Consider the following 12707-nt stretch of genomic DNA (forward strand, 5'->3'; position numbering starts at 1 on the left):
CTTGGGGTCTGTGGTTATGGTAAAAATGATAACAGTGACAAGAGGGGAACAGATACCCTCAGGGATCCTTCGCACACCATGACTTTTAGTTTACAGAATCCAGGTCTAGGGTACAGGTGTGTGAAGTGGGGCCACCCGACTCCTTGTTCCAGACCAATATGGCAGCTCACCCTCCAGCCCCTTAATTCTGGACATTTCTTTAACAAGAGACACCTTAATGTCTTCTTCAGGGAGAGGAGAGGAGCTGAGTCATGGTGATCCATTTAAAGGTCGGGGGGAATCTTCCTGAGGGCGGGCTGGTAGAGGAGAAGGAACTCAGAGAGTCCATTCTGGGGCAGGATAGAAGGTGTGTCACAGTTGCTGCAGACATTTTCATCGACCTCACCCTGCGTATATTTACTGAACATTTACGTGGTGTTAGGCCATAAGCAAGGCCCCACTCTACCGCTGTGAATGACACAGACATGGCTCCTACCCATCATGGCTACCATCTGGATGTACATGAACCAACTGCGTGAATCCAGTCAGCTAATGACAGCCAACTGGGCATGCTGCTGTTTGTCAACAACCCTTAAAATGTGGAGCCCAGGAGGGGCTATCCTCCCTCTACTTCTAAATACTGAGGGCTCCCGATTTTTCCCTTATATTCCTTCTTTTCGTTGCCAGTAACCTGCCTTGTTCCTCGCATTCACAGCCTGTGTTTAGTAAAAACACTTAGTGAACAGCTTTCCCGTTAGCATTATCTTAATCCCCTCTGATAACTGCTGATTCCTGCGCCAGGAAATGTAATTAAACAGATGATTACAGGCTAGCAGTCACCTAGGAGAGGAGGAGACCAAATTATACTGGGTGCTTCCACCCAAATTCCATACTTCTCCAGGATAACTTCTGGACAAGGGATATCAGTGACAAAACAAAGAAATACACCAAATGATTCTGTGAAAACTTTAGCCTCCCTGCTTTGGTGCGATGACGAAAAATGTCCCCTGAGTTTTCTTCCCTCAGCCTCCGTTAACACTCTGTAGGAAAATTATAATACACTATAATAATTATAATACATATAATTTTTATAATAATATAAAAATAATTATACATATAATTTTTTAAAATTTTAAATAATAATATAAAAATAATTATAATACATGTAATTTTTATAATAATAAAAAAATTATAATACACTATAATTCCTACTCCGTAGGAATAATATAATAGGCAATTTACAACATGTGCCTATTTACAAGTTTTTTTTTTTTTCTTGTGGCCCCACTAGAGTATAGGAGTTATGGGAATATAGGAAATTAGATGCATGAAAGTAGGATTGTATTTGATTTCTTCATTATTGTTGTCGGCTTAGCACAGTGCCTGGCACATGGGAGGCGTTCGATAAACATTTGTTCCATGGGGACTACTGTGTAACAAACGATCCGTACACATTTTCAGGGAAGGCGAGCATCGTTAATGATGCATCATCAGAACACATTTCAGTATCTTAGACTTGGCCGTTTTTAGGGTGTTGTGATCACAGAGGTAGCAAAAATTTGATAAGAAATCTGGGGTTGTTTGTGGAAGGGAGTTTTTAAGTCTGGCGATTTTCACCATCTTAAAATGGTGAGTTTTCCACTCTCCACAGAGTTTCAGGTTGTAAGGTCAGGAACAAAGTGCCTCTGAAGTTCCTTGAATTGCAGGCTTCACAGCTGTCCCTAGGGGGTTCCCAATTATTTGTGGGACTGGCCACTTTGAAACCGCAATGGGGATTTCAATTTATGACACAAATGCCAGTGATACTCATGGGGATAGCGACGTGGTTTAGGCAAAGAGCTTGACCGATGGACCCTTTGATAAGGACAAGCTCCTAAGAGGCCAATAATGAGGAAGGCAAACATCTTTGGATTAATACTAGTCACCTACTCCCTCTCTTCACTGTCTCTGGTCACCTGTGTACCCCGCTCTAAAAGCTTGGTTTTACGTGTGTTAAATTCCTTCTTTCACAGAATCTGGCCATCAAGACTCTCCTAAAGGTGGACACCCCGGGCCTCCAAGGCCTTTTCCTGGGTTACAGACACACTGCTGTGCCTTTACACATGCTTTTGAGAGATTGGGTTTCCCAGGCTCTCGGCTGGTGCAAAACAAGAAAACTGGATGTTTTAGCTCAACGGCAGTCAACCTCAGGCTGAGGAGGGGCATATCCCACTCCGTCCTGAGGACTCAGCCTGAGAGAGAAAAATCAGGCAGTGGGGAGAGCTTTTGCTTAGGATTCAGGACTGTGGGGAAAGTCCCATCCACCCTTGGGCCTCATTTTCCCCCATCTGTGAACTGGGAGAATGACCTCAGAGGAATCCTTCAGGGCAAACCCTTTAGCCACTCACGCCCTGGGGCTGGAGAAGGGGTACCGCTCTCCCACCTGTCTAGGGGCTCCTTTCCCCACCTGGACCAGGACCACCTCTGTAACGGATGCTGGAAGCTTCCACCAGATGCCTCGTCTTTTTGGACTCCAGACTTTTTTTTTTTTTTTTTTTTAATAAGAGAAAACAATGTGAAAAACCTCCTCTGATGACTTTCTTTCAGAGCTCGAGCCAGATGAATTCCCAGCACAAGCCAAGACTTGGCAGCAAGAATGTGGGATGGGGAGTAAGAGGCTAAGAATCACGGCTAGAGCTAGTACTCCGTCGAAATAAGAAAACAATGCCCAAGCTCGGGGCTGGGGAGGGTTGTGAGTGTGGGGTTGGTATTTGTTCATCTCTTCTGACCTTCTTATCTTACAGAAGGGAAAATGGGGGCCCGGGGAGGGGAAGGAGCTTGCACAGCAAGTCACAGGTCCAGAGGGGTCTTCCTCTATGTTCTGGTGCTCTTTTGTCCCAAGATGTCTCAGTAATGCCTCGTCCTGTCTTGTTCCAGCCTGCATGTTGCACACAGTGGGAGCCTGGTAACTATCTGTTATGAGGGGCTTATTTGCCATCTTAAGAGGATCCAGGGATAGGAGGAGGATATCCGTCCTACCATTCATACCTGTAGGTTCCCAACGTGAGGTTTAACAAATCCACTTTTAGCTTAAACCATGAGCCTCTTTGCTCATTTTATTTTATTATTTATTTTTTTAGGTTTATTGATTTATTTTGAGAGAGAGAGCAAGCAAGGGAGGGGCAGAGAGAAGAAAGGAGAGAATCCTGAGCAGGCTCCCGAGTGTCAGCACAGAGGCCGATGCGGGGCTTGAACTCTCGAACCTTGAGATCACGACCTGAGCTGAAATCAAGAGTCGGATGCTTAACCGACCGAGCCACCCAGAAGCCCCTATTATTTATTTATTTTTAAAGTGAGCTCAGGGCGCCTGGGTGGCTCAGGCGGTTAAGCGTCTGACTTCGGCTCAGGTCATGATCTCATGGTTTGTGAGTTCAAGCCCCGCGTTGGGCTCTGTGCTGACAGCTCGGAGCCTGGAGCCTGCTTCGGATTCTGTATCTCCCTCTCTCTGACCCTTCCCCTCTCACACTGTAGCTCCCTGTCTCTTAAAAAGAAACATTAAAAAAAAATTAAAGTGGGCTCTATACCCAACGTGGGGCTTGAACTCACAACCCCCAGATCAAAGGTCGCATGCCCTACTGACTGACTGAGCCAGCCAGGTGTCCCGTGTTTGCTCATTTAAAAAGAACCATAGTATATACATTCAGCAACACTTTCTGGGGGAGAGCCCGTTGTCTTAATCATTTGGGAGCTGTAACTGACGCATTTAGGAAATGTAAAAATCGAATAGGCCAGAAAAGCCATTCTTTCTGGCTGCCATCCTCAGGTACTATCGTTGGTAACCAGTGTCCGGCCACACAGCCTGAGCCTTGGGTAGGGTCCACAGGCCTCTCGGCCCCTCTGACGCCTGCAGCTGGAGCTGCCCGGGGAGGCTGGGGCCCTGGCACCAGCCTCTGCCCAGTGTTGCTTCTCCTTTCAGAGAGAACATGTCTGCACACAAGCCCTCCTGAACCAGCTTGGAATCCCTCCAAGGACAGACCTGGAGACCAGCCAGGAGCGAGGGTGCTCCTGGGAAGGACGCATCCATGGGAAGCAGAGACCGTGGCAGGCTTGCAGGATGGCCAGGTCTTCCGAGGTTTGAAGAAAGACTGGAAACCTGGATTTTTATGCAGAATGTCCTGATTTTTAGAACGCTCCGTGAGCCGAAACACAAATCCAAACTGGATGAGCGTCCCCACAAACTGTGGGCTCCTACTTGCGCCCCCTGATGAAGCCTGGCACACACGAGACCTAGGCAGGCAAGCCCTGCCCAGAGCTCACCCAGACTTTGCACGAATTGTGTACTTACCCAGGTGCAGACCTTGCAGGCACGTGATGGAGAGAAGTCATCAGACGTTTACATACACTCACTATCTCCTACGACGTCATTGTAGTCTGTTAACTTTCCAGCTAAGGAGACTGAGTGTCATCTCCAAAGTCAAGTAGCTAGCGTGTGGCTGGGCTTGCACCCTGGGCTGCAGACCACAAAGCTAGTGAATGGCCACCCAAACCGCCTCCCAGGTGCCTGTACTCCCAACTGAAAGCCTGCTGATTTGCATCCCTTGCTAAACTCAGCTCCTTGCACTCAGGGACTGTGTCTCATCTGTCGCTGCGTCCCCATCCCCTAGCACAGGGCACAGTGGAACATAGATAGTGCTCAATAAATACTTGGTTGGGGGGGTTGTCCTCAGGCAAACAGACAAGTGTGCATAGAGAGTCCCTACGAACCCACGTACAGTCTCCTAACCCTACCATGCCCAGGAACATCTGGACACTCAGCCTCCCACGGGAACACCCCCCTGCCCCCGTCCCCCACCTCCCAGGGCATCCAACTGAGCTGGGCCTCCCTGAGCCCCCCTGCCAGCCTCGCCCAAAACCTTCACAAATCGTTTCCTGGAAATCTCAAGGCGGCTGTGGTGTTCTTTTTCCCTAACTCAGGAGACAACTCAGCAGTTTTGTTTTTCAAAGTCTGGGACTCATAAACCTGGAATCCTTTCTTCGTTTTTTCCACTAGAATTTTCCTTGGCTGGACGCCTCTCCCCAGGGCCTTGGCCAAGAGGTTACGCTCAGCACGCCCTCTGCCGGGCTCGGTCCTCCCAACCCAGTGGGCAGTTGCAGAGGGGGAAAGACGGGACCTGTCTCAGATGCAATCACTTTACAGAGGGGGAAACTGAGTCAGGCGGTGGTAATGGGGTGAGGTTGGGGAAGGTAGGCTCCTTCCAAGTGTGTGCCAATGTGTGCTACAACTAAGTGGCTTTGTGATTTTAAACTTAACAGAAGACCATCGGGGAAGGGAAGGGGAAAAATAGTTTCAGAGAGGGAGGCAAACCTCTAAGAGACTCTTGAATGCAGAGAACAAACTGAGGGTTGATGGGGGGGGGCTGTGGGAGGGGAAAATGGGTGATGGGCACTGAGCAGGGCACTTGTGGGACGAGCACTGGGTGTCGTATGTAAGCGATGAATCACGGGAATCTACCCCCGAAACCAAGAGCACACCGTATATGATGTATGTTAGCCAACCTGACAATAAGTTATATTTAAAAAGAAAATAAACTAAAAAAAAAAAGAAGAAGAAGAAAGAGCTTCCAGAGCTCAAACATGGCAGAAAAAGCTCTCTGCTCTCGCTGGCCTCTGCGTGGGGCAGAAGGCAGAGGTCTGGGAACTTGGTCAGTTTCAACTTTTTCCTTGACTCCCCATCATATTTAATTGGCAAGGAAATCAAGACACGGAGAGAGGTTGGGGGAAGGAGCAGGAGTGACATTCTCTGAGTGTCGGCTCTGTGGTAGCTGTGTGGACAAGGTCTCTCGCTTAATTGTCACAGCAGCCTCCTTGCTGAGGTAAGTGGTTTTGTCTCCATTTTACAGGTTAACGCATAGAGGCTGAGGGAGGTCTCGAGATCGGAAAGGGTAGGGGCAAAGCTGGGGTTTGAATCCGAACCTGCTGTTTTCTTGGCTTTGCAGGCTTCTAGATTTTTCCCATTTGGCTTCAGTGGGCCCAGGGTGAAGATTTTGTGGCTGGGCTCATGGACACAAGGTTTTTATGGCCCTTCTGCTCAGAAAGGGCGGCCCTCCCCTAGGCCTCTCGCAGAGGGCAGCTTGGGGGGCCCCAGGGCAATGGGCTGGGCAGCTCCGTCAGGCTTGAAGCTGAGGGCCCCAGGGCTGGAAGGAGGGTCCTGGGACGAGCAGCTGTGCCAAGACCCCTTAACTAAGAGTAAAAAGAGGATTGGGTGTCTTTATAAACTGAACTCAGGAGAAGATCCAAAGGGCAAGGGTTTTCCTGGAAAAGAAAGCAAGTCCTGGAAGGTTTTTGTTTTGTTTTTCTTCTTAATGGGACCCTGGTTAATGACTCAAGGAAATGAAGAACACATTTCACCAAGAATTAGTCACTGCCTTTCTCAACCCGCCCTCCATCTTGTTGCCCCGTTGGAAACCTTCAGGACTGACTTCCTGCAGACAAAGATCCAAACCCCTTGTCTTGTTCATGTCGGGTCTGGCTCGGCCTTATCTTTCACTTGTCCCGTTTAAACAAACTACTTAGTGGTAATCTATACACTCCTCCTCGATTCTACCACTGGGCATGTGTCCACACAGTTCCCCCTCTCTGAAAAGACTTCATTTCAGCTTCTGCTTGTCTTCCTCCTTCTTTAGGACCCAGCTCAGAGGCTGCTTTCTCCATGGAACCTTCTCTACTGCGTCCAGCAGGGACTATGCTGCCTCGGGCTGGCCTTACGGATACATGTGCCAGTTCTCCTCAGAGACCGGAACTCTTGAGAAACAGTGGTGGAGGCATCTTTGATTCCCCTGTGTGAGCACATGTGTGTGTGCGCGCACGCGTGCACACACACACGCGCGTGTGCCCTTCATACTACTTAGCGGTATGGTGTAATGGCAAAAGCCCCAAGACCCTTGGGGCTGCCTTTAGATTAGAGCTGAACAAATTTTGTGTTGGAGTGAGCTCTTGTGTGGCCCCCTTTCTCAAGTCAAGAAAGCGGGGCTTCTTTGCACCTGAAACTAATATAATATTGTATGTTAATTATACTGAAAGAGAGAAGGAAGGACGGAGAGAGACAGATGTTCCCTGGAGTCTACTCAGAAAGCTTAATATGTGTCTATGGTAGTTTGAGACGGGGAGACAGGGGGACTGGCATCTCACAGCCACCATAGAAATCAGAAGGATGAGAGGGGCGCCTGGGTGGCTCAGTGGGTTAAAACATCCGACCTCGGCTCAGGTCCTGTCCCCAGCTATAGCAGTCCTACCTGCAGCAAGCCCTGTTGGAACAAAAGGTGGAATTAAAAAAAAACATTTTTTAAAATGTTTATTTATGTTTGAAGGAGAGAGACAGAGCATGGGTGGGGGGAGGGGCAGAGAGAGAGGGAGACACAGAATCTGAAACAGGCTCCAGGTTCTGAGCTGTCAGCACAGAGCCTGACCCGGGGCTTGAACTCACGGACCTCGAGATCATGACCTGAGCCGAAGTCAGACACTTAACTGACTGAGCCACCCAGGCGCCCCTAAAAGGCAGAATTTTAAATCAAATTTGGGATTTTGCTTTTGTCTGGGACTGAGCATCTCATTTAGGAATAGCATTTGTTTGGTGATTGAAGTGGTCACCGGACTTTTCATTTCCTGGGAGTGGCAGACAGGTTGGAGGATGCTTGAAGTCTCATTGAAGGGCAGAGAAAGGGCGACCCTCCTTCGGGGGGCTGGGAAATGAAATTAAGTTGATTTATGATTATACACTGTGAGTCTTACTCAATGGATTGATTCTCTTCGCTATTGTAAAGTGGGATGTCTTCTTCGGTTACATTTTTCTACTCACCAGCGTTTGCTTCTATCACTTCTTCCAAAGCAGTTAAGTCCCCGTGCTCCGCCTAGATAAAGTCACTTAACGGGCACTAAACGTTGAGCTGGGCTTCAGGCTTCAGATACCTACCTTGAGGAAGATTTTAAGGAGCCTCATGTCCACAGGCCAACAGACTCGGTATCTATTTTCCTTTGCTGCACGTTCCTGTATGACAATCAAATTCTGATTCTCCTGTTCTAGTAAATGTAACAGCCTTCAGTTTATATCTGCCCTGTGCCAGGTCTTGTGCTTCGGGATACAGAGAGGAGCCCCTGTCCTCAAGGAGCTCACATAGCGATGATGGGACATGGATAAGCCATCAGGACACTCGGTGTGTGGTGAGAGTTCCAGCATAGGTGTGCTCACAGAGGGTGGCTTACTGGAGGTTTCACCAAGTCTATCCCTTTTTTTTTTTTTTAATTTTTTAATGTTTATTTATTTTTTGAGACAGAGAGAGACAGAGCATGAGCGGGGGAGGGGCAGAGAGAGAGGGAGACCCAGAATCCGAAGCGGGCTCCAGGCTCCGAGCTGTCAGCACAGAGTCCGATGCGGGGCTCGAACTCACGGACTTCAAGATCATGACCTAAGCTGAAGTCCGATGCTTAACCAAATGAGCCACCCAGGCGCCCCTCGCCAAGTCTAACCTTTGATGCTGCCACAATGCTTGGCCTGTGGTAGACACTCTGAATCAGACAATTCGACACTTACTTCTCATCCGCACGCAGATGGTCGTTACGTAATGGCAGTCGCTGGCTCTGTGTGCTTAACAGTATCATAAGCATTTTCCAGGTTCCTACCTGTCTTTAGAATGATTCTCTTTCAGAGGCGACCTACCATTTCATAGAATGTGTATGCCATCATTTATGTAATCGTTTCTCCCTTTCTAGGACATCACTTTGTATGTCATGTAGCTCTATCGTATAAAGTACTTCCCAAAAGGTCGGCGCCTTACTTTACAGACCACAGTCTTAGACGCGTATATCCCATGGCTACTCAGTAACTCCACGTGGGCATCTAAAAGGCTTCTCGTGTAAACATAACAAACAGAAATCCTACTTCTCTTCTGTATGGTTTCCTAGGGTCATAGCCAAATATCACAAACTGGATGGCTTAAGACAACAAAAATGTATTCTCCTGCAGTTCCGGAGATGAGAAGTCTGAAATCAAGATCTCGGCAGGATTGGTTCCTCCCGAGGGCTCTGAAGGGGGACCTTTGCTGTGCCTTTTCCTGTCCACTGATGACGAGCTGGCAGTTCATGGCATCCCTTGACTTATGGATGCCTCACTCCAATCTCTGCCCTCTCCTCATGTGGCTGGCTCTCCTCAAGTGTCAGAGTCTCTACATGCTCTTCTCCTTTCTGTGTGTCTCTGTCTCTGTGTCTGAATTTCTCTCTTCTTATAAGGACGCCAGGCATGTTGGAGAAAGGGCCTACCCTACTCAGCAGGACCTCATCTTACCCTGACTAGTTACATCTGCAATAACCCGATTTCCAAATAAGGTAACGTTCTGCGGTGCTGGGGGTTAGGATTTCAACATCTCTCTCTCTCTCTTTTTTTCTTAATGTTTATTTATTTTTGAGAGAGAGAGTGAGCGAGCAGAGGAGGGGCAGAGAGGTGGGGGACAGAGGATCCGAAGCGGGCTCCACACTGACAGCAGAGAGCCCGATGTGGGGCTCAAACTCGCAAACCATGAGATCATGACCTGACCAGAAGTCAGACACTCAACCAAATGAGCCACCCAGGCACCCCTCAACATAGCTTTTTGAGGGGGACACAGTTCAACCCATAACGTCTTCCCTTCTCATTTCCCAAATTTTGATCTTCTCCTGTCTTCCCAACGGTAGCTCAAGTCGAGGATCCATGAGTAATCCTGACTTCTCTGCCTTCATCACCCCATCCCAATTCCTTCCACAAACCCTTCTAGCCCTGCCTCCAAAAATATCGCAAATCCATCAACTTCTCTTCTTCTCCGTTTCCACCATGCCGGTTCAAGCTACTATCCCTTTTCACGGGAACAGCGGCAAGAGCTCCTAACTGCCCCTTTCTCATCCACAATCTGGTCTCATGCCCTTGCTTAGTATTTATTATCTACTGAACAAAGTTCAAACACCTCACCCGTGCTTGCAAGATCCTATTGATCTGGCCCTTTCCCCTCCTCCGAACTCATTTTGGATCACTTGCTTTCTTTGATCAGCTTTCTGGCAGTTCCCTGGAACACTGGCCTCCTTTTCTGGAATACTCTCTTCTGGACCTTCATATGGCTGCCCCTTCCTGTCCTGAGAATCTCAGCTTAAAGGTCATCTTATTTAGTGACATTTAAGAGACCATCCCTGGCCACCTAATCAAAAGCAGCCACCGAGTTATTCTCTACCACAGGCCTTTATTTTAATTCTCTGCAGAGATTTTTGTAAATAGATTATTTTTCTCATTTATGTAGGTATTTATTGTCTTTTTCCACAGTTAAAATGTCATTCCTAGGAGAGCAGGGACCTTGTTTATCTTGGTTCCACCATCTAGAACTGTGTCTGGCACACAGGAGGAACTCAATAAATATTTATCAAATGAATAATTAATCCCGCACAGGAGATCTTTGTGTATGAACTCCCCCTCTCCCTACCCACTATTGGAAATTTATTTTATTATAAATAATCCAAGAGGAGGAGGATTCCTGGATCAAGGGATAGAAACATATTTTGGCTCATAAAATGTATTGCCAGAAGTGGTTTGCAAAGATGTAAGGTCAGTTTTCATTTGTTAGGCAACTTTTTGAATCCCAAGTGCCAAGGTAGTGATTTTTGGTGTGTGGGGGAGGGAGGGACGGAGGGCGCGAGACACAAGTTGGGATGGCAGGGATGGACGGGTGGGTCAGGCCTCAGCGGCAGCAGGGACCAACCATTATTCAGCGGGCCACCCATTCCAGGAGGGTCAACAGCCTGGCTCTACAGACCTGCCTGGAGCCGCACACGCAGGGGGCCTCACCCGCTGCATGAACTTGGGTGCAGCTGCAGGAGCCAGCCTGAGCGGAATAGCTGGCAGTTACACCTGCCTTTTGGTACAGCGGGGCCTAGTTCTGGAGGCCAGGTCGGGAAGCGGAGAGGGTGTGGAAGCCGAGCACACACAGTAGGGCTTGCGCCCGGTATACTGGAGGCCCCTTTGCAAAGGTTATTCCTGGATTGGAGCTCTTCTTCTTAGAACCTGGAGTCTGGAACTTTCGGCGTCTGGGCACCTGCTTTGCACAGTTCTGCACACAGCCGGGCCCATTCAGCAGTGCCCTGCCCTGCCTCCTAAAATTGCTGCAAGGGCTAAAATAGCAGATGTGTGTAAGGCTGGCACATAGTCGGCGTCATCCAAGTGTTGGCCATTACTCCTCCTAGCTCTTATTCCTCACGGGACGACCGTGAGCTTCCTGATGGCAGATGCTATATTTGAGGCAGAAGAGTCTAGTGCTAATGGGTGAGGCTGCCTCAGTTCTAAATCCCGCCTCCACCACCTACGAGCTGAGTGATCACGGGCAAATTTCTTAATTTCTCTGTTCCTCAGTTTACCCCTCTGTAAAATGGTAATAATGAAAGTACCGGCCTCATTGGGTTTCTAGCGGATTGAGTTGATGAATGCAAAAAGCACAGACAGTGCCTAACATATAGACAGCACTTAGTGAGCGAATGGATTTAATGAATGCTCTGATCTGCCCTGAACACATTCCGCAAGGGTAGCCTACGTTTCCCTTAATGACCCCCTACCTTCTCTTTTTTTTTCTTAAGATCTCTCATTGTTGCCTCGTGTTTCTCTGGCTGCCAGAATCCCTCAGCCTTTCCTGCAACCCATTCCTGAAAGGCCCAGGCACCATTACTCTTAACTAAAGTGCTGGCTGTTAAGGGGTTGCTTCCGCTCATGCAAAAATCCTGACTTTATGGGACACTTCTAGAACCTTGCTATGTCTGAGAACCAGCACTGTAGGCATCATCTGGGAAACGCAGAATCTCAGGGCCATTGCAGACCTACAGAATCAGAGCCCGCATTTCCACGAGCTCCAAAACAATTCCTCTTAAACTTTAATGTGCCTCTGCTTTTCCTGGAGATCTTTTTAAAATACAGATTTCTTGGCTCCACTCAGAGTTTCTGTTCAGTAGGCTGAGGTGAGGCCTGAGAATCTGCATTTCCACAGGGTGATGGGGATGCTGACCTAAGACAGCCTCTCGGATCAAAGGAATAAAGCCCAAACAGGAAAATTTGAGGCCCTGGGGGAGACGGCTTTTTAAGACAGCAGACCGCTTCCCAGTCTTTTAAAAGCACGTCAGGCAGCCTCTGCCTGTGGCATCTTAGCACAAAGATGCTTTTGATTATTAATGCTATTTCCATATTTATTCAAAATCCTACAGCTTATAAATTCTTTCATGTGTTTGATCTGATTTCATCCTGCAACCACCCTGTAGATTGAGCCAGGAGAAAGGCTCACCTCGTTTCCAAAAGAGAGGACCGAGGCGCAGAGAGTTACGAGGGGTAGAAACCCCACAGCCGGCTGGCTGCCGTTGGCCACCACAGACTGTGTTCCCTGGGCTGGCACTGAGGTACTATTTCTAATCCTCGAAACCCTCCGAGGCTGACAATGCTACTCTGTCTTCACAGAAGAACGTTCAGGAACATTCCCGAGGTCACAAACAACAGCAGTTCTACTTTTCACCATAGTTACTTCCCCTTAGTAACAGGTCCTGTCTCTGTCTCTTACACACACACACCTGACCACCCCAACTCCAGCCAAACAGAAAACCCTCTTTCTAGGATAGTTCTGACTTCTCACATCTCCTCTGTTGAAACTGTTAGCCCTGGGCCCCACAGGGGCTCTGACCTGTGCTGGCCGGTGAGGCCCAGC

Source organism: Panthera tigris, chromosome D4 (genome assembly GCF_018350195.1).
Source record: "Panthera tigris isolate Pti1 chromosome D4, P.tigris_Pti1_mat1.1, whole genome shotgun sequence".
Taxonomy (NCBI): domain Eukaryota; kingdom Metazoa; phylum Chordata; class Mammalia; order Carnivora; family Felidae; genus Panthera; species Panthera tigris.